At 47.6% G+C, this 26,364-nt stretch overlaps 2 protein-coding genes across 4 annotated transcripts in view; one reads left to right on the top strand and one right to left on the bottom strand.

Annotated features, from left to right (window-relative positions):
* Window positions 1-654: 654 nt before the first annotated feature.
* Window positions 655-26,364, bottom strand: part of mafa (MAF bZIP transcription factor a) — a 58,872-nt gene continuing 33,162 nt past the window's right edge. Inside the window, exon 3 of the mRNA XM_011610350.2 lies at window positions 655-6,980. The gene's annotated coding sequence lies outside the window, so the exon portion shown is untranslated. The remainder of the gene's footprint in view (window positions 6,981-26,364) is intronic.
* LOC105417300 (uncharacterized) overlaps window positions 18,171-26,364 on the top strand; it is a 28,282-nt gene continuing 20,088 nt past the window's right edge. For 2 of the 3 annotated variants that reach the window (XM_029845968.1, XM_029845970.1), the window contains exon 1: window positions 18,171-18,234. The gene's annotated coding sequence lies outside the window, so the exon portion shown is untranslated. The remainder of the gene's footprint in view (window positions 18,235-26,364) is intronic. The other variant, XM_029845969.1, reaches the window with a different exon arrangement.

Consider the following 26,364-nt stretch of genomic DNA (forward strand, 5'->3'; position numbering starts at 1 on the left):
GAGGCTGAAGCTGCTGTTACTGCCGATTGATTGAGCCTCGGGTCATCATGAAACAGCTAATTGAATCAGTCCTTGTAAACTAAAGCTAAAAAAGGAGGAGAAGAAAATCTCCACCTCCTTTTAATTAATGAGGAGAGTCAAATGACCCTCGCAACAACTATTAATAAAGCATCAAATACCTGCAGGGTTGAACAGACGATCTGTGGTGAGACGAGGAAAATCTCTCCGACCAAGACCAAGGTGAAGTGAAACTTAACCTCTGTCTTCTGTCTGTCACTGCTGGGAGCCGCAGGTCAAAGGTCATTGTTTCAGAGACTACTGCAGATATAATGAGTGGAGACACACGACTCTTCTTCTCTGGGACAGACATGGACGTCCTCCTGCGGCCTGTTTTTAATCCTTATTTTAAAGACGCAAATGTCAACATCAAATATCATACAAAAGCCTTCACTTGGCAAAATAACTAAATTAAATGGAGTGCAGGCTCTTTACGTGTCGTTTTCAGTATTTAATGGCCCTTTCTTCGGTGTGTAATTGTCACGTTTCCTCCCCCCTCCGTCGTTATTGGAGCCAACATTTATTTCCACCTTCCAAATGATGGAGCAGCTGAAACACTTCTTTCCGGGTCCAGCCGAAACCACACATCATTCTTGGTACAATAATTATTTATTAAATTTAAAATATCTTTAGTACAGGGTAAAAATTCAACACTTCCAACTACCACGAGCGCCTGGTGAGTTAACGTGGTTTCCACAGGGTTGAAAATAAATTCTCTTAAAACCCCAAAAAACATCTCACTCGGTCAGCGTTGTCATAAAAGGTCACATTTGAGTTGCTGGGCGGAGGCAATTTTGGCATGGCGACATTTCTCTTTTCGGTGGACATAGTTTTTTTTTCTTAAAAAAAAAAAAAAACTTTAATATTTAGAAATGCCAATTTCAGCAATTTGGTTTGAGGCGTAATCGCGCGTCATGTCAGGTCGGTGTCCTGGTGGACGGGCTGGTGTCTTGGACTGAAGCAATGCTTTGACGTGGCGTCCTATTTACTGAGGACATGTCATTAATTTATGCATGTAAACATGCAGAGACGATAAAAACGCAGTATGACAGACAAGCATCCTTCTTCTCGTCCTCTCAGCCCTCTTATAGTCCTTTATGCTCCAGTTTGCCTCAGCTCAACCTTATGAAACATAAAAAAGATAACATGAGCACAGCACTGTAGTAAATGGCAGGCTAATGCATTAGGTATCAGTAAGAAAACATTACGAGTAAGGACATTTATTTACCGGCGTCGAAGTCATTTACAAACCACAATTTACTCTTTTTCCGTGTTTGAATTTTCTTTTTTCTTTCCTCTTTATCGTTACATGCCATATGAGAAGTCTGGATTACAAAAGTACCTGAACAAATTGCTTGTATATTAGCATGCATAGCTGTTTTCTTATTTACATCCTATTTACAGACTCGAATGAAGAAGAGAAGGATCAACCGCACGTTTCCTTTCATGTGTTTCATTTCCATTTCTTGGATGGGGAACAGAAAGCGTAGCTATATCGATTTGCAGAGTGTAGAGGACATGCACATCAAATAGAATATCTGTTAGAAGGAGCAAATGTGTTGTTTATTAACTGGGGTTGCAAAAAAAAAGGAAAGAAAAGGGAGTTAAAAAAAAGCCCGTTCCTCCAGCGGCTTCGTCTCTGACCGGTGCTGCTGCATTGCGTAACGACAATCTATTTTTTCCCCTTTTGTCTAAGGCTGCCTAAGCGGGGGGGGCTGGAAAAGGTTAATTTACGATGTTAACTGTGCCGTGAAGGGAAAAGCAAATAGGGGAGAGCGTGCACAGCGCCAGAGAAGGACATTAGGCTGGAGCTACATCTTTCTCTTCCCTCGATCTGCCAGGGACGACCGAGGCTCCCAGATGTGTGCACAGACACGGGGCTATCACTATCCATCCAGGACCTGGTGAAAGGATCTCTCACCCGTGGTCGGGGTGGAAGTAGGCGCGCGGTGACGTCTGGGTGCTTAATTATTTATTTTGATCTCAGTCCCCCCCCGCGCTGGCAGACCTACACCAACGTAACACTGGAATGAAAATAACAGTCAAAGAGGACAAGATTGGAAGACGGAGATAACGGCACCGTTAGAGTCGAGGTGTGAGATCACATCGACCAGCACTTTTGACTTTTCGAGAAACGTTTGACGCACATTTGCTACGTATGTTCAATGTAAATAACTGAATCCAGGACGGGTCGAGACCTTGATGGTCCAGCTTCGCTCGCCTCTTCATCTGGCTGATGACCCCATTCCACCGTACAACGTCACGGTTTTGTGTGAGCCGCCTCTTTATTTTCACTCACTGTCTAATGCAGACAATCAGCGGCACTTTCGGCCCCTCAATGGGGGTCCATAAAAGCTTTATTTCACTGGACTGCCTTTGAAAAAAGGGGGAGACTGACTGCAGGAGCATGTTAATGTGCTCTCCCATAAAGCTTATCTTTGACTGAGGTCACAGAGGCCAAGTGGCAAGGGGCTGATCGCCATAGCAATAAGACCCCAGAAGCCGTTACCGCAGCTTATGACCCCTCTGACAATAATGGAGTCTCCCCCTCATCAAAGCCCATGTGGGAGATAATGTGGACATTTACTGGGGCACAATTGAAATAAGGGCCGATCTCAAATGAACCTTTGGTATCAGAGCCGAGGCTCATTGTGAGGGGAGCGACAGTTTTAATTGTGCACCAGCAGCCGTATTTGAAATGAATAAAAACAGTGCGCAGGAAAATAGGAATGCAAATCCAGAAAAGGAAATATGTGGCCCCTAAAAGGCAATTTATGCGTTCCACAGTTTTTCCTATTTTCCCCTTGTTTGCTCATTGAGCTGCATAATCGTTTCTCCTGCCTTTGTCAGGTGTGCACGGCGATACGGCACCAGCGCGCGGACAAAAGAGAAAAAGCTTTGAAGAGTCCTTTGATGACATATGGTTGCCCCCTGCTGTGTCACACTCTCCACTCTGTGGGAGGGGGACAGAAGGGATGCGCGCTCAACTTTCTGGACTCTGCAAACTTTTCACTTCTCTAAAAGTGAAGGATTACACCCGGTTCACAGCGGGGAGAACAGCACACATCCCAGCAGCTCCTCTTTAATCTCCCTTCTTCTGAACACGCTCAAAACCACGCTGCTCCCCCCCAGCAGAACCAGGCTCAGATGGCACACCGAGTGAGCGGAAAAGCTACATGATATGAATATTTGTATTTTACTCATTTCTGTAGTTGTGCGGGTTAATAAAAGGTTAATAGCCTCTTAAAACATTGGATGATTATCTCTAAAGCAGAGTCAAATTCAGCACGGCTCCTGGTTGCTAACGGACTAGCATGCATCCCTTTCCTACTCCGATGGTCGAGATTTACTTTGCGGCCTTTTCCGGCGGTATCACGCTGAAGCTGTCCAAGAGCATTTGCTCTGTTTTTGAGGTTTTTGGCTTAATCTGGTTTTCCCATCGACCCATTTCCAAATATTCGTGGGAGACACATTAGCGTACGGGCCAAAATGAGGTCGGAATGAGGTTTTAGAAGCTATTTTCTCACCTTTGCTATCAGCTGTGTGACAAACAGGCCTGCCCTCGTCTGCTCTTACTCTCTTTCTTAAAGTTGCTCAAATCACGATCAATGTGCATGCAACATTTGGTTTTAAATACTCTGTAAACACTAGTTAGCTGGGCTTGAGGCTTACTGTAATCCTTTCACCTTTGACCCTTCACACAGACCACAAATGACTAACTCAGTCACAGTTAAGCAGGGACCCACCAGGCCTGCACACGCAAGAAGGGGGTGTTTTTGTGCTGGCATGTGTCAGAGACAGACAGAGAGATGTGTGTGTGTGTGTGTGTGTGTGTGATGAAGTATCACCAAATTGAGTGTCTCTTGAGAAGATTGAGCAGATTCTGCTAATTACCAACCTGGGGTCAATTTATTGATTTTAAATGTGTTTGCAGGTGTTGATGTATCAGATTTCCTGAGCCATTGTTGCGTGTTGACGCATCTTCTATCCATCTATAGGAACCCTACATGATGTTTGATGGCCTCTGGTTTAGTTTTTCACCAGTGATTCTGCACCAGTGGTCCAGAACACGTTGGACACAGCAATGTTAGTGCTGATGGCCCGTTCAGACGGGACTTCGTGGACGTATTTAGAGGACGATCAGAAGAAACAGAGATAAGTTGATAATGGGCGTGGACTCTCCTCAGGATTCATCTTAACTCGCTGCTTGTGTGCTGTTATTCCATTAGACATTAAAGCGCTGCGCTTTGGGTGATAAAGTGGAGACAATAACGTTGAAATTGTCTCAGTGTCCCTCCACTGGTCTTGTTTACAGGCATGAGTGAATCGCCTCAACGGGAAAACTCATAGTTTAATCAAACACGATTATGCAGCTGGTTAATTGTAGACCTACGCTGCGTACTGAGGTGGAGATGATCAGAAGGTGAATTTAAAGAGAACATGAAATAACCACAGGAACCAAGTGCTGTGGAAACATCAGTGGGTGGTGTGTGTGTGTGTGTGTGTGGGCGGTGGGGGGTCAAAGGAGGAGGTAGAGGAGAGGAAGGTGGTGAACAGGCCCCAAAGGGGAGTAAATCTGAAGCGGTGCAGATCCATATCCTCTGCATCCCTGCCCCTCCCCTCTCACATATCCATCATGTTAATATACCTACAGCAAAGCCCTCTGGGTAATATATCTTTGACCTGTGATTACGCTAACAGCTTATTGTTTGCACACTGAACAATCCCATTATGTCGACGATCTGTTTACACACAGCCTCGCCATTTAGATTAGCATGGCGTATGTATGCATGAGGGAGAAAATCCAGAGGATGTGCCTTCATGTCTCGTGTATACCACCGGGTATTACAGCTTCTATATCCTACGCATGTTCACGCTCACTGTGCAGGGTCACTGACAGGAAAAAAGCTTTTAAAGACACAGACACATCAACCTGAAACATCTGTGAACATCCAAATCTTAGCAAGAATCTCCGTGAGCGCAATCAAAGCGCGGTTAAACGTGTGTTTTTAGGGTGGGCGGAGTCTCCAAAGTGGATTCCTCTCAGAATAGGCTAAAGTCGTCCAGAGTGGGAGGATTGTTCAACACAACTTTTGGTCAGTGTGGCCAAGTCCTCTCAGCCAAACGTCGCCTCCCTTTGTGGCTCTCGGACCTCTCTGGCAGTGCATAGACTCATTGAGATGTATGAATTCTTCTGACACGGGATGAATGGACAGTTGCTGGCAGGATGCCCCGTGCCACTTTGTGTGTCGCCACTTAATTAGAGCGCCCCAGTTTGCCCTCCCCCTGCTCGCTTCCCCTGCCCACGCTCACTGGGCCCAGGCCCTGCCTGACATCAGTGGCCAGGTAGGAGCACCTTCAGAATAAAGTGTCAATCCAAAGAAAAGTGCAGATGTAAAACAAACTGAGCGCCTGCACCGGTTTAGAGCAACAATCCACTGACGACTCCTACAGCAACCCTGATGGATAATGGCGTTGCTCCATTTCCACGCACATGCACGTTAGCGTCTGAGATGATGCAGTGGGGCTGCACGTGTGCACACAGCAGGTTCAGCAGGGCTGCACCTGTTTGTGACCGTGTGTGAGTACGATGCTGTCAGAGTGCCCCGCCCCCACATGGGTGGGTGACGCTGTCCTCGAGAGGATCTGGGGATGCAGCAGACCCGTGGACCGAGGACGGCGCCGCAGCGTTGAGAGGTAGAGCGGGATGCACGGCGACGAAGGTGACATGCTCGGTAATCCACTTTTCTCCTCGGTGTCCATGCAAAGGTTTGCATTGTCGTCGCCACTAAATGGGTGACGTGCGATGTTCTCAGTTCATCCGCCCTCAGTCTGCTCCGTGGTTCTTTTCAGTCGGTAGCAGATGAAGGTTCCGCTGCCGAAAAACAAACTTTTAAAAGGATCTGCTCCTCCTGAGAGCAGCTCCTCCCGCTGGCAGACGGAAGGAAATATTGCTTTAGAAAAGAATAAAAGGCAGCTATGAAGACGTCTCAAACAAGACTCATGTTAAAATGATTTGGACTTTTGAGGGGAATTGCCTGCTTCACTCTACCCAGAACCTGTAAATGCTGCCTCCAAGTCTCCTCCAACATACTATATTAAAATAATATGGTTCGATAAACAGCGGCTAACATCACTAAGCATCTATTCCAATACGTAGAAAGAGCGTTTACATACCTCAGAATACCTCTTCAACTAGCAGAAAACAAACCTTCTAGTACTTTAAAAAGGCTGTCTAAAACATCTACATATTGAGAGTTTTGACTGATTAGGGTAGCCGTGAATATACATAACAGCGTGGTCCATGCTGATATCATTCATCTCTATTTACAAGTAGTTTTGAGAGTATTAGAGAGGAAGACCAGATCATCATGGGGCGAAGGAGAAGAAGAATACAAGGTCCAGTGCTTACAGTCCAAATAACTGCACAAGAAAATCATAAAGGGAATGGTAATTACATTGGTCTCTGGAGATATAATAACAATAGTAATACTGTGAGTACGCTATCTACACCATGAAGGTTTACGAAATCGAGAACAACTTGCCTGTTTCCCATGTTAGCAGTCACAATAGGACCTTTTTATAGTCTATTTACAGTAACATGCATCGCTGATCCTGCTGCCAAAAAAATAGTCCTCGCTGTGTCTTTCTCTGATGTCAATTATCTCAGGGGCTTTTGTCATTTTTTGTTTTTTCTGTATTTTGTAGCAAAAAGCTGGAGGTAAAAGATCACAGGGGAACAGGGGGGTGGTGGGAGGCCTTTGAGAACGGCGCTGTGGGGGTGTCGAGGTGTCTCAGGGGTCGTCTCTCTTGTTCTTCATTGGAGTGGGGTTTTGGAGCGTTGTGCTTTGCAGGAGTCTTCGTGCAATTCGGTCATCCGCTGTGATGTCATCAGCCATCCTTCAGGTAGGTCATCTGTGGAACTGGAGGGGGGGGGGGCAAGCAAGGAGAGGAACAAGGAAGATCAGTCATCAAAGTGTGACTCAGATCATAATTCATCCACGACTGTGCACAGACACACAAACACTCACGCAGAGTTCACGATGAGACAGCGGACTACTGAGGACCCTTGTTTCGGGCCTAAACCCCCCCTCCCCCCCTCCCGCCATGCAGGGTTCGAAGGTGACGCATAGTGAATCACAGCCAGTGTTTTTCGGGGGCTGGGGGGGCTCTGCTGTCACAAGCGCCAGTGTAAAAACAGAGACGGAGTGACCACCCTGTGAGTGGACGTGGCAAAGACGACTTGGCTGAGATCCAGAGTGACAGTGGCGTCAGCATGGGGGGGCTCTTCTTCAGCTTCAATTAAGGCCAAAGAGATGAGGGGTAAATCCAGCGCGGTGGTCGCGCCGGGTCAGTGTTCTTAAAGCAGAATCAGAGATCTTTTCTGCTCTTTTGGGGTTTCTTCGTCACCCGTTCGGGAGCATTCCTGCAGCTTGGAGCCCAGGGTGGAGGAAAGGGGGACCAGAGTGGAGCTCTGTCAGGACTTTCTGCAGGGCCAATAGCAGAGGGTGGTAAAGGTGGGTGTCTACACCCGACGAGACAACATTTGATTCTCCACAGATCTGGAAACAGTGCAAACCCGTCAGTCCAGTGGAAGAATCTTGTAAAAGTTATTCATTTTTTCTGTTTCTCTTGAAACTACGGACGGATTCTGCTGGACAGGGCGCTGATGTGGGATGTGGACCATCCTGCACTTAATGCAGAAGACTTTCTTGTCATTTTCAAAAGAATATTTTATCTCCAAATCAAGCAGAGCAGCGATAATTACAGTAAATCCCAACTCTTGGATTGATAAAAGCTCTGCTTTTATATATATACATTTTAAATCATGATATGTACAGTTTCAAACATTGTGTCTGAAATTTCCCAGAAAACAGTTTTTTCAGAGCTAAAACCAATGTTAAAAGTCATCATCTAGAATGTGAAGAACATATAAGCCAAGTAAGAGCAGAAGGGCATCGACGCCCAGGAGTGGCTAAATATTGGTTATGGCTCTCGGCTCAGACGCTTCCTGCTTTTGTTTGTTTTCGAGCAGCTACTTCTGTCGCCCCACATTAATACCTGCCCCCCAGCTCCATGTCTCTGTTATGTCCACCTTCTTTTAACAGCGTTGAGCCAATATCCTCACAACCAAGATCAGTGCCATTGCCGCCGGGCGTAGCTTCATCCGCCCTCCCTCGACAGCAAAGCTGGGACTGGGCCCTTCAACACCAAATGTGCTCCCAGGGTGTGTGATAACAGAGTATTTGATGGGAATGTGGGGCCATTTGGACCTCCAAAGCCAGGTGTTAGCACTTCAGCTCACTGCCTCATCAATAATTGACAGAGGCAAACCAATCAGAACAATTTGCTCCCCACAGCGAAGTGCTGGAGCAGCCTAACACCGGTGAATCATTAATGAGGCAATTAGCTGAAACGGTTAGACGGTTATCCCTCCCTGGCAGCGCTCCTCTGACGCTCCAGCGACGGATCTCCTTATGCAAGAGCCGCACGCGAAGGACTGATGTACAGGACAACACGCGCTGAGGGGGAGTCGCAGCCAAGCCCCCTAAAGGTTTGGAGAGTTAGTTGTGTGGGTGATGCCAGCCCTCCATCTGTTGACCACTGCTTAGAGAGCCAATAATGGGAACAAACCCAATTGGCCATTACCATGGGAGATTGACCTTTATTGGTTGTTGTTGCCATTGCACAGACCAACAGGAGCCGTCTCCTGGGTGATCCAAGTGTGGGAGAGCCTTTATGGACGTGGATAAAATCGACCCCAGTGACATCAGTCAAACACGGGGGGGGGGGGGGGGGCAACAACAACAATAACAGCAAAGATGGAGTTTGTCTTTGAAGAGCGGAGGTTCGGGATTGTTGTTTGAGAGGAAAATCAAAGGCCCACGGGAGCTGCTCACAAAGCTCCATCGACTGGGCATATTGGAACCATTTCATAGTTTATCGATGCTCCTCTGCTTGCTCTCTCAGCCCCGGTCCAGCACAGCCTCAATTAAACCAGCAACCTTGATGTCAGGCCCAAGCCGTGCACACACTGCTTGCTGCATAGATTATTCTGTCGCTCTCTTTCACACAGACACAGACGCACGCGCCCCTTTAATTCAGACTCCCAGTGACCCAACATTCATGTATATTTAGATCTGGAAGTGCAGTTAAAAGAGTCTTGAGCTGAGGTGATGCTTGTTAAGCTCCTGGGGTTTCCGTGTTAAACTCATCTCCAGCACAACCTTAAAGCATAAAGAGCGCCATCGTTTCATATTTAACAACCATCCCGATTCAGCGAGTTCACCCCACATGAGCACGCAGTCAGGAAGTAGAACGTTTCATTTTACCTGCTGCTCAACAACCACATTTTGAACTTCGGGGCTCCTGATGCACCGAACATCAATGGATATTTGTTCAAATGTCACACTGAAGAGCTGCAGATACTTGGTGACGCGTGAGTGGCCACTATTAATCCTGCCGTGGTCAAACTTCTAACCAGAGGGATGTGTGACCTCTGTTAATAACAGACATTTATGGGTTTAGTTATAGTTTATTATTAATTACACTTTTTCTTCCCTATTACATGTAATTAGTGCTGAAGAACCAAAAAGGCCACGCTGCCCCCCCGATGCCGATGCAATATAAGGACAGTAATCTAGAAGTATGATCCTTTATTATTGCACTGCTGTCAAATTAGCTATGATGCTGTTTGAGTGCCAGTGGGAGATGAAGTAATTTGTAGAAAGAAGAAATATTCACATCATTCTGCTCTGTTATTTGCCCTCTTGAGCTTGATTAGCTTCACAGCCTGAAACATGCTCTCCGGTGTGTCGTTAAAGCATGAAGCAATCAGGAGCAGTCGTGCGTTCACAAATATCAGGAGCTTTTTGTCTTCAGAGAAATTACGTTGGTTGTTTTTTAAAGAACCATATCGCTGCCGCGACAGTTGTTGATACGGGGGTAACTAATTGATTAGCGGCTCGTTGGTCCGCGATGCTCGCAGCGACAGTGGGGCAGATCCTGGAGGCTCTTCGTGGCTCTTTAATGATTGCCCTTCCCCTTTATGGCCCTCTCAGGATGCTCTCCTCAATAAATATTTGCAAACAGGAAATTTGCAGCCTGACTTGAGAGAGTTGTAACCCTGGCACCTGTGTGTTTAGAGATTAAGGTGTAATTAAAATAATAAATCCTAATTATATAATATATTAGTGCAGAAGATTTTGCACAGTGAAACTGTTCATATTGTCTGAGGACAGAGGAGGCTTTTAGTTTAAAGTAGCATGCTGTCAAAATATTTAAACACACTTCATATGTACTGCAGAGATGTTGACACACACACACACACACACACACACACACACACACACTTCCTCTCTAAACCACACTTTTTATCTGCTCGTATCGTCACCGCATCACTCTGAGATCATTTATCTTCTTTGGCTTTTGCAGAAAACAACTCCTAAACACACCAGCCTCCTCTAACACAACAGGGGTTAAAACAGGAACACACACACACACACCCCGGCACACCCCGTCCCCTCTGTCTCCCACAGTATGGAAAATAAAAGCTAAGATGTTAAAAGCTTAATGGACATCTCCCTTTATTGTGTAAAAACTGCTGGACGTATAAATGGCCGAAGAAACTCTGCAGGCCTCAATTATGCATTGAAAAATAAAGTTAGTGTATGAGCTGGGGATGAATTATTGATGCTGGCACCAGGAAGGAGCGCGTGGCGACGTGTCACTCTCTGATTTTGCTGATGCCTGTGATGATATTGATAACTCTTCATCTAAAAAGCCAGTGAACTCTTGATCTATGAAAAATGGAAAAACACACTCGGGATATTGGAAATCTGCTGCAGGGTTACTGGAACAGGCGCGCAGACAACACAATAGCAGCAGCGTCACGGGAACGTAGCCCTGAGCAGCTTTAGCATGATGATGCACAGCATTTTTATAAAATGGCCCAGACAAAAATACACATGTAGCATCTTTGAACAGTAAAATAACAGACGCTTAAAGTGGATCAAAACTTGTGGATTAAAATGTGGGCGGTTGTCGGTGTGCACAGTCCTCTCATAGTTCACTGTAAGAGCAACAACATCAGCTCTGTTTTTCAGTAGCTTCTCTAATCTGAGGCCCCAGAAAGACCGCGAGCGTCCGTAACCACGTAACTACTAGAATGAGAACTTTCTGATTTTCTGACGTCCTATCGTACGAGCTAGGTGGCGGTTTTTCCGGACCGCTGTCTCCATTTCATTGGGGTAAATTTACTGTTAAAGTGCCCCGAATGGAGTCACTGATTACCCAATCAGATCCCTTGTTTATAGACCAAACCGCAGAGACAACGGCAGCGCGCTCATTTGGTCTTTCGCAATCTGCTGTCCCATTTAACAGTCTCTGCACTGTCAACCTCACGGTGAAACCAGCGGCTCTCAGCAATCAGCACTGAGCTCAGACCGGCACGATGCATTTGTCCTCCTTTAATTGTGCTCTGTGTGTGTTTAGGTCGCACACTTATGATTTCTCTGCTACAGGGTTGGTGAAAGTTTGCATTCATTTCAAACCTGCACGATGAACAAGATTATCTCATCGTATCGAAGATCTGTGGAAATCATTTGTATTATTGAGAAAAAAGACAACAGCTGAATATTTTGGCAGGATCTGAACAGAGTTTGGCAGTGAGTCATGTCTGAAGAGGGAGGCCTGAAGTGAAGGGAGCGAAACGAGGGGATGAAAGTGCAGATAAGGCAACAGAAACTACACAAACAGGGCCTGTGACATTTTGGGCCGTCAGAATTCTTCTGTGTGTGATTCAAGCGGTGGACTGAGTCAAACGCCACGGGTCACGTCTCACTCCAGCGTCAGCCTCCAGCCTACTCACGCCGGATTCACGGAAACGTCACCAGAAGAAGAGCAGGTTACTACTTTTTCTGCTCACGGCGTCAGTTTCAGATCGCCGTGACTCAACTTCTGTCATTCTTTGCTTTTTCATCTCCGCACCGGTGGCTGGGACCGCCTCGGCCTTTCGATAAATGACTGATTTTAGGTGGAACTGGCAGTCAGAGGCCGCTGTTAACCTTCCGGCGCTGCTCACCTCATTTGTGCGGTGGAAGATGTGTGCGGCGGTGACGAAGCGCCTACGCTCTTCCTGTCCCGAGTCCACCAACGGCAGCCTGTGGAAGAGCTTCGGAGGAGATCAATACCCATCAGACCGCTAAAATAAATACATTTATCACACTCTGGTGCTTGTTCCGCTGCGCCACTACAGCTTGTTACAGCTGATTGGAGGCAGAGATACTCAGGTTCAAGCTACCATCCAGCGCTCCTTTATCACTTAGGTGTGGAGCGGCGGGGGGTCATGTGACACACGGATCGTCCCTTTTATAGAGCAAGAAGACAAGCAGCCTTTTTTTAAGTTGCTGTTGTGATTTTGGGGGGTTCTGAGCAGCCTCCTTCTCTCCATTCGGTTAATCTAATGGGAGTAAAACGCTCCTTCTGTCGCCCCTCTGCTGCAGATCCAGAACAGGCGTTTTGAGTAATTATGGTGCATTATCGCCAAGCAACGTTTCATTGCTACATTTTAAGCTGTGTAGTGAGCGGTGACAAACAAACGACCGTTTTAATTTCTGTCAGGAGGAAAAACACATGGCTGGAGCCCACGGAGTCAGCTCTCTCGCTCTGCCACTGACTGAGGCCATCTGGCCCGAATAAAGTTTTCCCCTTTGAATCAACAGCTGCTGGAGATTACGTGGGAGCGCTCCTTCGCCATATATTAGCTTTTCTTAGCACCGCTTGGCGTTTGTATTACAGCTTCACTCCAGGTTTGATGAGAACCAAAAACAGCTTCTTGAATGCACCTGTTTCATCTCTCCATGTGTGGCGTTACGATGTGTTTAGAGCTCCGCTCCCGCCCTCTCTGCAGCCCTGATTTAAGGCCTGACCGTGTCAATCAATCTGCCGGCGGTCGACAGTTTTACAACACGTGCACTATGCTGATGGGTGCCATCAGTCATGTAACGATCCCCTCCCACACATACACGCTGGCTTGAGAATTAAAGAAAAGAAACCAAAGAGGCTCGTTCTGTCTTCGTTTCACCTGTGACATCACTTTTTTGAAGTGAAGTGAAGTTTCCGTCCTGTGGTGGTGCAGAGATGGAATCACCATCACGCTCCTCTTTCCACGGGCCAGAGACGCCGTTCCACTCTGCCGATAGTTGTAACCTGGTTATTGTTCTTTTGTGTTCCAAATAAAGAAGCCTTTTGGGACGTGCAGGAGGCAGCCGCGCTCTGAACCCACCCACCAGCTCGCTGGCAGGAGGTTCACACATTTTAAGCGTAAAGGTGGAACTTCTCTGAAACGCCACCACAGCAGCTTATCTTAAACGGTTGATGCCACGATGACGGTAAAACCGGCTTTCTGCAGCGCCTCAGGCCAACGTGGACCAGCCTTTTCCACGCTGCCACCAGCAGCTCTGGCTTCGTCTCCCCTCGTTCATTTCCAGGGGTGTGGGGGGGGGGTTGTGCATGTGGGCGGGTGGCGTTTAACCCTGTCACACACGTCAGTGACGTCTGGGTAAACATTTCCACAGTATTGATTGCAGCGTAGCTCCGGAAGGTCTCTCCAAACCTTTATTCTTGTATCTATGCTGACAGGTGATGACATGATGGAGACGGGGCTGCTGGATTGATCGCCCCCCCCCTCCCGCTCCCGTCAGTCTCTGCCTTCTTTCCCTCTCTCTAGTCATCGTTTGGCGGCGACAAGCTCGTAACGTCAGATTATTTCCCCGCAGACGCCGAGCGTTGACAGGCCTGCAGCCGTCCTCCGTGATGAGAGCCCACGAATAAAAGAAAAGAAAGCGCGTGTTTCATCCGTCACGCTGATTAGAGGCTTCAGGAGCTCTTCTCTAAATGACCATGACTTCATATCTACTGTTCATCAACCCTGGCTTCCTCTCCACACGAGATCTGACCTGGGTGGGGTCCCCAGCCCCCCCCCATCCCCAGCGTAGTGTTTCTATAGCACCTGTCCCCAGCAGATGAATAGGTCCCAGGCAAAGCCTACGCAGATACCAGAAATTACAATGCTAATTCAGCTTGAGGGATTTACACCCCAGCCTCTCGCAGGATTTATGACAAAGTGAGCGAGAGCGGGATGGGGGCTGGATGGGATGGGGGGGCTAATAATGCAGGGAAAAGTGATTAGCTCAATGGGAGAAATTGGGCGTTTGTAGTCCTGCGATTATTATTGTGTTTCTCATCACATAATGACTCTGTACAATGCAGTTAATGGTATTATTGGCCGCCGACCAGGAAGGTGGTGGATATAAACTCGATGGCACTTTTTCATCGATAAATCACTCCGGCGCACGCGGCAATATTTAAATCTGCGTTATTAAAATTGTTGGAACAACACAATCAGATTTATGTTTTGTTATTTTATTATGGATTGATTACAACCATCGTCACACACACACACGATCCGAGGCCCTGCAGAGGACGGCCGCTCCAACGGATGAGCGCCGAGCGAGGCGCGGAAAACAAGAGCTCGCATTCTTCCTCCTGTCGACTCGTTAAAAAGGATTTTGACGGCCTCCTCTTGCTATTAACTCATTTTACGACGTGGGAACTCACACAAAAAAACAGATTTTTTCTTTTTTAAATAGAAACTGTAATTCCAAAAAAACCACTGAAGAACAATGGATCCAAACGGTGACATCTCAGTGGGGTTTGTGGGACTTTAGGGTAGGAAAGGAGAAATATTTGAGTAAAGGTCTCTATATTTACAATAAGAGAATAAGCTTTTATTTTGGTAACCATCTATTACATAACAGAACACTTTAGGCTGACTGAATCTAAAAGTCAACATTAATTATTAATAATTTATTAATGCAGCAGAATTATTGAGACAAAATCTGTGTCTTAATCACTTGATGCCCCCCCTCCCAAAAATTGAGAGACGCGTCTCAAGACTGATGTAGCAACATGCAGCTGTTCCAGCTGTCGACAGCCAAACATCCAGCGGATCGACGGCATATGTTGGGTTTGATTAGAACGAGTTTAACCGGAGCGTCGTTAATGATTAAAGTGCTAAAGTACGCTGTGCTGTCAACACAGCCGGAGGAGATCAGGGGCTTTTCCGCCTCCCCAGCAGCCCTCAGGTCTGCGGCTGACCTGAAATTACAATTGAGTTCCAGGCGTTCCAGCATTCAGACGCACCCTGTTGTTCTGCCCCCCCCCCCCCCCCCCCCCCCCCCGCCTGATGGCTCAATAACAGGTGCCATGTTAAGAGAGCTGTTAAAGCTCTCCCTGAGTGTTTGTGTCAGCAGCCGTGTCGGGGTTGAGCCTTCCAACCTGCTCACCACGCAGCAAAAACCAGAGCGACCGTGGAGGAAAAGCAGCCTCTGCGCTCCCAAATGACGCCCGCTGGGAGCCATCGTCTGCTGGATTCTGCTGGATCCTGCTGGATTCTGCTGGGCGCCTCTCCTCCCGCTTTATTCCTCGCGGCCCCCGGACTGCGATTTTCAGACGTAGCCATATTGGGCCTTTCTGCATGGCGGGGCCCGGGCAGCTGGGTTCAGCAGAAAAAAGTCCCAACAACCAAATGGTGAAATAAATAAAGAAATCGAGAAACCTTTTCTACCGTCTGCAGAAATAAAGCGCACAGTCAAACACGGGGCCTCATTAAAAACATCCATTTGCTCTTGGTTTTGAATGCGTCATCATGCTAACGTTTCCAGACGTGTTCCGGGGTCCTGATGGGATTTAAGGGATCTACTCAAGCAAGACGCTTTCTAAAACAAGTTTAAATGTTAAGGTTATTTTTAAATATGTGGTAACTTTAGTCAGGTCTTATTATCCAAAACAAATCCCAGAAATTGTGAAAATGCTGCTTGAGCCCAATTTATTCTGAACATTCCCTCAGCCATCTTGCTTGGCGGTTAGCTTTAATATCGCTTAAGCCGACGCCGTGATTGCTTATCTTGGACTCGTCATCAAATCTTCAGAGTTTCTTGGCAAAATCTATGCAAATGAAGCCGCTTTGTGAAAAAGACGCACCGGTGCGGCAGAATCCCGAAGGGGGCAATAATCACAGTGGGATTGTGTGCAAACAAGAGAGCCTAAGCACCTGCGGAACGCTGCCGGAGGCAGAAACACGGGGAGGACGCGCGGCGACAGCCGCAGAACGTCAACAGAGTCGCTCTTCATCTTCGCTGAGAGAAAACATGTTTACTTTTCAGAACTTCCTGATCCTTCGCTTAAAACTTCAGAACATCTTTAGACAAATTCCGAAGGTTCCAAAGGTAGATTCCGATCCAACTGACTGGACGCAGGAGACGTCTTCAGGGTCACGCAGGTGACGCACAGGCCGCGTCGCTCTGCTTTCTGACTCTTTGTTTTGGCCCGAGCAGAAGAATCAGAGGCTTTTAAATGCAATTATTTCTGACAAACATTTTAGGGAACACAAAGAAAGATCTGGAGCAGTTATTTTTATGACGCCTCAGTGCTCAGTGTGAGTTTGGGAACAACGCTGAGATCTGTGAACACCTCGCTGCAATTCATCATAAGACCAAGAAGGAAATGTCAAGGGCAAGAGACCCCCCCCCCCCCCCCCCCCCCCACACACACACACACACCATAAACAGTTGCATGCATGCAAACATAGAACACACAAACATTTTAACGCTGCGCTGCGGAGAAGTTGAGGCATTGACAAATCGCTAAGACCCGAGCGTGGGGCTGAGGTGGGACTAATTGAAATGAACTTTGGGGGGGGGGGGGGGGTTGGGTTGTGAGGGGAGGGGGGACCTAATTAAAGGTGAACTTTACATCAGGTGTTTGTGTTGACATCATGGGGGGCTAAATTTAAGCTCATCTTTGTTTGGCCGCCACAATAGCAAACACAAAGAAGGAATAAGGTCATTTTCCCCTTTTTTCCTTCGCTGAAAACACATTTTTTTCTTGTCCTGGAGTCAGCGGTGACACTTCTGCGGAGCCTGTGTGAGGGGCCCATTCATTATCTGCTGCTCTGCCTCCTGGAGACTGCAGTGCACACGGCGCGTGTGTTTGGCTGTTTGCTCCTGGTTCCTGGCAGCGGCAGCTATGTGAATAATGCTCACTGGTGTGTCGCACCTCTTTGTGTACCTGTGTGAGAGCCAGTGTGGCCGTGGCTGCAGGATGGATGGCCGCACGCACGCAAACATTTGTTCCTTGCTGTTTACGGCCTGTTCTTTTCTCTGTATTATTTAGTGGGAGACACGGCCCAGTGCTGGAGCTGAGAGGTTTCCCAGAAGCCGCCCAATTCCTCAGTGGCTGTTTAGAGTGTTCTCCCTGTGCCCGATCAGAAAACAGGACCACTTTAATCTGCTTGTTTAAGGGCCCCTGAGAAGCTCTCATAGCGTTCATCTACTTACCTGCGCTCTGCTTCATCGGCCCTTCTCTAACACACACACACACACACACACACACACACACACATGCGTCTACACACACAAACCCAACCAAAGGTTTTCAGCTGGACAGAATTTCTGTCATTTTCTGCTTGTTCTTTTCATTGTGTTCAGTGTTTACTGACCTGCACAATGTTACAGGACCAGGACTGAAGCTAACTTTTCTTTCTACAGGGTTCTGCAGTGGCTGCTTGAACACAAATGTGCAATTCTAAAACTCCTCAAGTTCACAATCAAATCCTTTTTTAGGACGACCATTTTCCCTCAGGCAGCTCGTCATTCCAGAGAGTTGAGAGTTGTGCTAGCAGGTAGCTCATTTAACGACGTGTTACGGGTACAGCAGAGATGTTGCTGAGGCCTGCACACACACACACACACACACACACACCCACACACACACACACACGCACACACGCACACACACACACACACACACACACACACACACACACACACACACACTGTTGTGTTTTGTGGAATTGTCCTATTTCATCTTTAATTTTCCTTAATTATTTCTTTAATTCTTCTCTTTAATTTCTCTTTAATTATTTCCCTCTAAGGGATAAAATGGTTTCATTGACTAAAGGCCGATACGTCCTTGGTAGCTAGGCTAGTTTAATGAGCACTGTCACTTTAAATAGCGTCTGCACTTTGTGCCCATGTGACCCTTCTGACTGGTTAAAGGGAGCGGGAGATTTCAGTTGCTACCTGTCCACATTCTCACCTGGTGTCCGGCTGCTGGGTGAGTTTATTGAGTTTCTTACTTTCTGCTGGCTTTGTCATCTGCTGTCATGGTGGCTCCTGCGGTGCTGTTGGGGCTACTTGGTAAAGCTAATGATAAGTTCTGGATAAGTCTTGGGTTTGTTTGGTATACTTGTAGAACTGTCATTGTCTCCATGCTCCTAAACTTAAATATTGATATTGTGATGCTGTTAATGGAGATGGATTTGGTGTTTGACTGTCTTTCTGAAGCTTTAATGTTTGTTCAGGTTGCTTTTTCCCTTGCTTTGGAATGTTTGATTGTTTGGCCAGCTTGTAGCGAGGATGTCTACTTCCTGGTTTGCCCAGTGGTTTCTGGGAGCTGTAGTCCAGCTGTGTTTCCTCTGGAGAGACAGAGGCTATTGGGGCTGCAGCTGGGCTATATCACATTTGCCTTTCAGACGTACATAAATGCTTGGGATTTGCTACTTTGAATGTTATTAATGTGTTTCAAGATTTCATTTGCTGCTGATATTTGAATATGATGCAATGTGTATGTAAATACTGGAAAGTTGTGCTTATAATGCACATGAGTGAAACCTTGATTTCCTGGTTTCAGGTTTATTACCCTGCTCACTGCACTTTGGAAATAAAAATAACAAAAGTGGGAAAAAATGAAAAGAGTAATATCCTTATAGTTTGGACACCAAGTTACCCTTTCTGTGGGGAAAATGGAACACACACACACACACACACACACACGGCTTGTGGTTCACTTTGCCTTGCGATGATGTTTAATCAAACCCTAACTGCAAACACGGGTTCAGAGAAGTGGGAATCAGATCAAACTGCGACAAACTGCGTTTTTACGTTTCTTTGTCCTCCCAGTTAAGCCTGTGAACCTGATATATTCTCAGAATAAATTCCTAAAGAAACTGGATCATAATGATCGGATGTGCAGCCCGGCAGGAACCACGGCAGCCTTTCATCCTCCTCAGTACCTCTGGGTCCTGACTGATGTATGAGGATTATTAATGAAACACCTCACATCAAGCCATCATTTATAATGGCATAATTTCATCCACCCTAACCCTACTCTCAATCCAAAGTTGTTCAATAAAGTGTGGGGTGACCCTCATTTGACCCACACTGTGGTTGGCTGCACGTCAGAAGCTGGGCCTTTGCTCAGGGGTCCTTTCTCACCAGATTAAGGTTGTAGTTCTTGTCATTGCCTGACACTCTGGGTCCTGTATATTTATGGTCACGCAATTTCGCTATGGGGACATAATATAATTATGACTTATGAAGACGAAGGATGGGTCCCTGACATTAAGGGTCAGAGTTGGGGAACCAAGATGGCAACAAAAGGTGTATTTTAATATGTTCTGATCATCTGCTCAGCTCATCCTTGTCTGACTCTATCTGGCAATAGAAGAGGACAGCCATCAATGTGGTGCCTTTGTCCAGAAAATGTCCTAACATGTATGAAGGGCTTCATTTGGATGCTGTCTCATATTGTTTATTAGCGTCTGGACGCAGTTCCAGCAGCTTCTGCTGCATTTACAGGTGAAGAGCTCAATACTTGAAACTGAGTCAGTTCCTGGAGTGTTTAGGTGGATCTCCATCAGCAGGAATGAAAGGGCCGTAAATTCTGTGTTATTCAAAGCAAAAGAAAGGGAAACATGCGTCTGCCCACAACACAAAGACGTCTTTACATTTTCTGGCACTGCTCTGCTCACATAAAGGTGAAGTTTTTTCACAGAAGCTGACAAGTGTGAAATTACGATGGGAAGGGCTTCATACCCTGCCATTTACCTTCATTCATTTGCACATTCTCTCTCTCACCTCACACTCACACTCAAACACACGCGCACAAGCGGCGCGCGCGCGCACACACACACACACACACACTCTGCTGAATAGCTGACAGTTATTGCAGGAGTCTTGGAAAACACGGTGCATCTTGGGCATCACCGTTTTACCTTCAGACTCCCTCCACTGCTGAGCTCCTCTGAGAAATCTGCTGGCTTTTGGAGCCGTATTGAAGGCAGCGGTACAAAGGTATCGAGAAGAAGGTTACGTGGAGAGACAGATCTACATGGATTATAGCTCATCCATACTGCTGGTCTCCAGGTCAGCAACTAGATCCATATGTCCACTCAGTTCAAAAGAGTTCTGCGGAGACCACAGAGATTTCCTCCCGAGATGTGAGACCGTGGTCTTCACTGCTCCCTCCTTCTCTCTCTAGAACGTCCAGCGTGTCGTAGTGATACATAAAGCTCGTGTGATGTGCAGTCAGTGCCCAAATTTGTATATTCATAATGGAGTCATGGCGTTGTTATCAGTGTCTCTTCGAGGGTGTGTTTTCTGAAAGTTACCCAGCTGACTTTGTGGCCAGGGGAACTGAGGCACTGGGCGGTCGCAAGTCTTTGTCTTTGAAGGCTGCACGCTGCGTCTGTATCGCTGCCGCAGCGTAATTGATACAGGCTCACGCTGTTGAGCTTAACGGAGCCCCATTATGGCCTTACACTCAGATCTGTTACAGCTGTAGGGCTCAGAGCACTGAGCTCTTCTCACAGAAATCACACAGGCGTGTGTCCACACACACACACACACGCTCAGACACACATAACACCCAGCTGGCTTGTGGGGAGATCACAGCTGAGGAGATCCTGGAGCTGGTTAGACAAACACTAATGGAGATGAGCTGCCTGGTTAGCTCAATGGAAAATCGAGTAGTGTTGATGCTCATTTCATCGTGGCAGTGGTCCGCTCCTCGGGGAATACACGGCCATCTTAGCCTGACTTCAAACCAGTTGGAAACAAAGAGGGGAAAAAAATATATGATGCTCTCTGTGAGGGAGCTGGACGGCACGCTGCGGAGAAGGCCTCAGCGTCGGAGTGATGTTCTCCTAAGTAGCAGGCAGAGAGGGGACAGCTGTAAGGGCACGCTGTGCTCTCAGCCAGATCGTCCCCCGACAAGCAGCTCCGCTCACTCGCCTCTTTAGGAGCAAATGCATTAAATCATGTCGCCACTGGACCGGTAAAAATCTGGGCCACACCTGAGTGCGTGCGCGCCCTGCCCAGCAGCCCTGTGGCGGAGCAGGAAGCCACTGAGGATCACGGGCGACTGGGAGGAGGTCCTCTGCTTTTATCCCCCTGCCTGACATTCTGTGACATTTAAGAAGCCGTTAAAGGTGCGAGCACGTGGAGGGGGAGATTGTGGCTCCTCAGGCAGAAAAAAGACCCTTGAAGCGGTCACCAAATAAAAACCTCATGCAGGTGAAATGATTATGCTGCCATGGGAAAAAATCAAAGCTTGACTGTCCCCAAAATATCTGCTTGTTGTGTTGACAAATCATTTAAAGACGGGGGGGGGGGGGGGGGGGGAGGGAGGAGTGGAGACACCAGCCAGTGCTCAGGCCACCGTTTGTACATCATTGCAGTCATTTTTGGCTGCGACAGACACTCGTGGGCTCAGAAGATTTGAGTCTCCGCTTTTATGAGCCTTTTCCTCTCCTGCAACAAGCAGCTATTAAAGCGCAGCCTGACCTGCTGCTGCTGCTGCTGCTGCTGCTGCTGCTGCTGCTGTTACTCTGCTACTACTGCTACTGCTACTCTGCTACTACTGCTGTTGTTACTCTGCTGCTGTTGTTAATCTGCTGCTTCTACTGCTGTTGTTACTCTGCTGCTGCTGCTGTTGTTACTCTGCTACTGCTGCTGTTACGCTACTACTGCTACTGCTGCTACTGCTGTTGTTACTCTGCTGCTACCACTGCTGCTGTTACTCTGCTGCTACTACTGCTGCTGTTACTCTGCTACTACTGCTGTTACTGCTGTTGTTACTCTGCTACTGCTGCTGTTACTCTGCTACTACTGCTGTTACTGCTGTTGTTACTCTGCTACTGCTGCTGTTACGCTGCTACTGCTGCTGTTACGCTACTACTGCTGCTGTTACTCTGCTGCTACTACTGCTGCTGTTACTCTGCTGCTGCTGTTACTCTGCTACTGCTGCTACTGCTGTTGTTACTCTGCTGCTACCACTGCTGCTGTTACTCTGCTACTACTGCTGTTACTGCTGTTGTTACTCTGCTACTGCTGCTGTTACGCTGCTACTGCTGCTGTTACTCTGCTACTACTGCTGTTACTGCTGCTGTTACTCTGCTACTGCTGCTGTTACTCTGCTACTGCTGCTGCTGTTACGCTACTACTGCTGCTGTTACTCTGCTGCTACTACTGCTGCTGTTACTCTGCTGCTACTACTGCTGTTGTTACTCTGCTACTGCTGCTGTTACTCTGCTACTGCTGCTGTTACTCTGCTACTGCTGCTGTTACGCTACTACTGCTGCTGTTACTCTGCTGCTACTACTGCTGCTGTTACTCTGCTGCTACTACTGCTGCTGTTACTCTGCTACTACTGCTGCTACTGCTGCTGTTACTCTGCTACTGCTGCTGTTACGCTACTACTGCTGCTGTTACTCTGCTGCTACTACTGCTGTTACTGCTGCTGCTGTTACTCTGCTACTACTGCTGTTACTGCTGCTGTTGTTACTCTGCTACTGCTGCTGTTACTGCTGCTGTTGTTACTCTGCTACTGCTGCTGTTGTTGCTGCTGACAGCTAACGTCCTGCTATTTGTCTATCTCTGGCATCTGTCTCCACAAAGGCCTTGCTGTAAAAACCCCACTGACCTATATCGTTAGGGGCTGACCCTATCTTTACAGCAGCAACTGTTTGTTTAGGGGGGCAGTCCTCCCCCACCCCCCTGTCCTGAAGTAGCGATTAGCCTTAGGAAAATAGAGGAGCCCTCAGGTTCAAAGCCCTTCCTCTACTGACAGGCTGTCAGCTCCAATACTAACAGAAAACACAGACGGAGAAATTCAGAGGCGGGACAGCGATTTCAAACGCTCTCTGCTCTGAGCTGTGTCGTGCTCCTCGAGAGGGAAAATCACCCCTTCCCCAACCAATGAAGTCAGAAAGAGATGGGCACATGTGCTGCACGGGGAAATGAGAAGGAAGCGATGAACGTGGCGCCATCCTCATCTTAACAGTGCAACCATACAAACCAGTCCCAACCAGTCATTAGAGTCCTCTAAAGTTGTTTCCCACTTTATTCCGAGACCACCTTTGAACTGTGTGCAAAATGTTGCGTTTTCAGCGACGTTACGATTTACACAAGTTACCTGGTCATCTAAACCATCCAGAGACCTCCCCCCCCCCCCCCCCCCCCATATCAATCTGAGATGAGATGCTCCCTCCACACAAGGACATATTGACATGCCCACAACACAGGCTAATGTAGCCCGGGGGGGGGGGTGCTACGTCACAGAGAAACAGATGATGACGGAGTAACAAAACTAATGTGGCATCTCAAGTTTGCAGCCACGTCTAATGACACGGAGAGGCAAATGGGGGGGGGGGGGTTACAATGGATGGTAAAGATGGCAGCTAAAGGTTTGGGGATTTAAAGAGGGGGGTGAGAGATACATGTGATATCTCTGGCCTGTGGACAGTTTCAAATGCTCTGTCTCCTGTATCTGTTGGGCGTCAGCCACAGGCCCCCACGCTTCTGATCAAACGCTGCTGATCTCAGGACAGATGTGCATCACAGACCCTGGATCTGGAGGGTCCCCACTAAAAGGTCTCCTGCCTGTATCTCCACAGACATCTGGAAGACCAAAACAACTGTTGATGTCAGACGACCACACGCTAACCTGCTGTATTTACGAGCATTGCTGTAACTTACAGCCTCAGAAAACTGTGGCCTGTGTGTTGCATATATTTAGATTCTTAAGATCCCTAGGTAAAACCCCGTCTGTATTCATCTAATTTTTAGATGGGTTTAAAGTAAATCGTGGCTCCAACAAGCATCATCACATCCAATGCAAGATTTATGTTCTGTCAGCTCAGTTTGTATTTAATATTTGGGCTTCTGAGAAGAGAACAGTCATCACATCTCTTTTGATAGACTTATGTGTTGGTTCTCCTCGAAAAACTGATCTGGACCTGTTGTTTGGGCTTCCCAGGCTCAAATCAGGGCTGTCGATCTGAGGTTACCGGACGCCCACCAGCAGGTACTGTCATAAAGGCTGTTTCATATTTCTCTCACTGTCAGTCTGAGCTGAGCTTGTCTGGGCTAAATCCAAATCCAAACATTCAGACATCTGGTCCCTCTAATCTTCTTACCCTTACACCCCACAAAATAACGGCTCTGTTGCATGTGTGACGTTGTGACACAGCAATTAACTTCTGTCCATTAATGAATTAAAAGCAGCTTACTTTAGCAAGGGTCAAGGAGCAGCGTGGACCTAAAGCCTTGAACAGGACAGGAGAAGAGAGTTCAGGTCAGGAGATAATCACACCCATGTGACTACTAAGGGTTAAATCCAGACGCTGCAAATATAGCGGCTAAAACTAGTTTTCAACCAAATGTAGCTTGCGCACATCAAATGGGTGGGTCATGGACCGGCCTTCAGGCCGCATTGTGATTAAACATGGAAGACAAACCTGAAACCAGACAAAACAGGAATGTCAAAATGGAAACAGGCTCAGTTTCCTTGTCCTGTCTTTGAGGATGGAGCCTAATTTAGCAACAGCTGCTCCCTCAAAATGTCTAAAACGCTCAAAAAGTGATGCCTTAATTTACTGTGCTAATATCCAAGCCTCAAAGACAGAAGAGGCAAGCATCTTAATATGAATTCTGTAACTAGCGAGGTAAGCAGAGAGGAGGTATCCCTGCCGCGGTACATGACCTTATCGTCTCTACTCACAGGCACGTCCTCCGTCACCCGAGCCGCCACCCTGTTCTTTTTAATTCGCTGCATGTTTCACATATTAACTGTACGTATCTCCGGGGTTTGGGTTTTAGCAGCATCAAACTAGCAACAGATCTTTGATTCTCCCCCGACGCGGCGCTTGGAAGAAACGATAAAAGCGTTCGGAGGGAAACGGACTGAAACAACGGCGGCGAGGACGCTCTGAGCGGCCTCCCGTCGCAGAGGAAAAGCGGGCGAGAGTGGTGCTTCATATCCTTGGCACGGGGAGCCGACGCGACGCAGAGTGCATGAAGGCGAGAGAGACGCTCGGAACAAACAGTTTATTGAGTGTGCAGGGAGAGGGCGGCGTGACGGCGGAGCAGCACAAAAGATTCATGTGTGTTTACAAAGGCATGTCTTCTGAACAAGTCCTCTCAGCCACTTGGCGCTCGGCCCGGGGGACCCGAGCGGAGCATCTCTGGACGGGCTGCGACGCCGCCACACGCTCCGTCGTTTCTGGTTATGGGATGGCGGCGTGGTTATGACCCCGGCACCTTCATTCTCCTCTTATTCACGGCATCCGAAAAAAGAAATGGACGAGGAGCAAAATGTCGTGTTGAAAGCAGCATCGTCTGAGAAGGAAATGTGATAAAATAAAAGAATCCACGATCGCGACCGTAACTTGAATAACTGCAGGAAATAGAACATTTCCACACAGGTTCCACCATCATTTGATGGCCACCGAGTAGGAAAATGACGCCACGCTGTGAGTACGAGTCGGGGCCAAATTCCAGGGTAACGACAGGAATTCAGGACATGTGTCAAGTGGTTTTCATCACTTCATCTCATTTAAAGCGAGTTTAGACGGATAATTAACACATGTACCACGTTTTTCTTCTCTCCCTCTCAGACACACGCTGAACTCTTCCGATTGTCACCAGCGTTTTCTTTGCTCGCGCGCGTGGACGTCGCATCGAGTTTTGTGAAACTCAAAGCTGCTAGAGGAGAAGAATCTGGGCCGTGCCACCTTCTGTTGGTTCGGCTCAGGTTACCTGTTCAGGCGGGGCCTCGACCCCACATGACTCAACACAGGTGAGGGGGGGCCCCCTCCCCGTTACCTGTCAGCAGCATCCGGAAGGGTTACGTATGATTCGAGCTGTCCCTGTGCCGGTCCGTACAGCTCATTACCTACTCTAGAGTCTGGTTCTGAAGGATGCCATGTGTTCGCTATCATTCTAAACTGAAAGGTGTCGCCCCCCCCCAGTGCGAGTGCATCAGCGCACATTTAACCACATCCAGTCCTATAAATGTATCTGTGCTGCTGCAGTAATCAGAAACAGAGCGGTCCGGTGCCGGTCCGCAGCCTGGTTCTCATTAAAATGCTGGCCCCCACTTCTCACATCTGTGTGCATCTAAATA

The sequence above is a fragment of the Takifugu rubripes genome, chromosome 13, assembly GCF_901000725.2.
Source record: "Takifugu rubripes chromosome 13, fTakRub1.2, whole genome shotgun sequence".
NCBI classification, from domain to species: Eukaryota; Metazoa; Chordata; class Actinopteri; order Tetraodontiformes; family Tetraodontidae; genus Takifugu; species Takifugu rubripes.